At 40.9% G+C, this 1,541-nt stretch overlaps 1 long non-coding RNA gene across 2 annotated transcripts in view; it reads right to left on the bottom strand.

Moving 5' to 3' along the window:
* The window catches only part of LOC126990722 (uncharacterized), a 5,363-nt gene extending 4,414 nt beyond the window's left edge, over positions 1-949 (bottom strand). Inside the window, exon 1 of one of the 2 annotated variants that reach the window (XR_007744675.1) lies at positions 805-949. This is a non-coding gene — a long non-coding RNA (uncharacterized LOC126990722). The other variant, XR_007744676.1, reaches the window with a different exon arrangement.
* Positions 950-1,541: the final 592 nt, after the last annotated feature.

The following is a 1,541-nucleotide window of genomic DNA, read 5'->3' as shown; positions in this document are numbered from 1 at the left end:
TAATAATAATAATAATAATAATAATAACAATAATACTCAGAATGATAAAAATAATAACACTACTACTACTACTACTACTACTACTAATTATTATTATTATTATTAATAATAATTAATAATAATAGTAATTATCATAATTATAACAACAACAATGATAATAATTGTATATTGTATGGTAGTATATTGCATAGCATTGTATAGCAGTTTTGTGTAAATTTTATATTCCATATTTTCTTCTTTACCACATATCTATATTTATACATGACCTAATATATAAGACATGTGACCTCCTCCGATCTCCTCAGGAGAGAGAGAGAGAGAGAGAGAGAGAGAGAGAGAGAGTCAGGCCAGTAACTGGTTTGATCCTGTGCCTGCATGGGCTGGGGATGCGCCTACACTTGCGTATGCTCCCATGAGTATTCTCAAAACATTTACCACCAATGTCGAGCTGGAGGCAACACTGAAAGGATAAAAACAGTGATGTCAAGTTGGTTTTAGCGTCCCGTCGAGATTGTCCATTTGCTCCTTACTCCTGCCACCGGCGTGTTGGGAGGCGGCTGAGTGAGAGATGCACCTGAGAGGCGGCCGCGTATCCCCATAACGGCTGACACGTAGCAACACAAGTAGGCAGGTGGCCGATGTTGCTGGACGTTGCAACATCACGTGCACGTGTGTCACAATGTCTTGGCCCAACACGCCCACAACGGATGCACGTTCCTTACCTCAGCCACTCACCAACTTTGTAACTGGTCAATGATTCTTTATAACTACCCTAATACCACCAACAACGAGAGAGAGGCTTACACAATGTGGTGCACCACAAGTTGAGGCAGTCACACTGGACTGTCGGGTGGCGATTGTTCACCTCTCTGGCAATGCTTGGCACCCAGTACTAGACCTGATCATGCTTCTTGCCATATTCTAGGAGTGGTAAAATGCTATATTCATAAAACTATATTAACAAGGTTCGCTAAATATTATCATTAGCTTTATCTGGTTTTTCATAATGCCTATGCCAGGGGTACGCAACTATTATGAGCAAAGAATGGTGTAGTTAGACAAGTTTAAATGTATGCATAAATCCGGATAAATTCTGTAATTAAGTGGACCCCAGGGTCCAGGAGTAGGAAAAATATAATTAATTAACATGAATGTTCTGGTGATGGATTATTGCAAGTGTACCTGGACTGACTGTAGGGCCTACAGTCAGTCCAGAAAATACTCTTGCAAGAATTCATCGCCAAGACCTTCATGTTATTTAAATATGTTTTCTACCCCTGGACCCTGGGGTCCAGATACAACACTCAAAAGGTCCGGAATCGGACTGCGGGCCGCCAGTTTAATAGCCCTGGCCTATACTATAAACATCTTGAGCATCATTATATCAGTTTACCGCTGGACACTGCATGCAAAGTACTGATGAAAAAGAAGACACTACAATGTGAGTTGCCAAGGATTTAAAGGCTAACTGGGTAGTCTCCTGCGACTTCCTGCCACACCTAGTATGTGTGTGTATGTCATAAAATAATGTGTGTGTGTGT

Source organism: Eriocheir sinensis, unplaced genomic scaffold, assembly GCF_024679095.1.
Source record: "Eriocheir sinensis breed Jianghai 21 unplaced genomic scaffold, ASM2467909v1 Scaffold1938, whole genome shotgun sequence".
Classification (NCBI taxonomy): domain Eukaryota; kingdom Metazoa; phylum Arthropoda; class Malacostraca; order Decapoda; family Varunidae; genus Eriocheir; species Eriocheir sinensis.
This window is presented reverse-complemented; position numbering and strand designations above follow the sequence as displayed.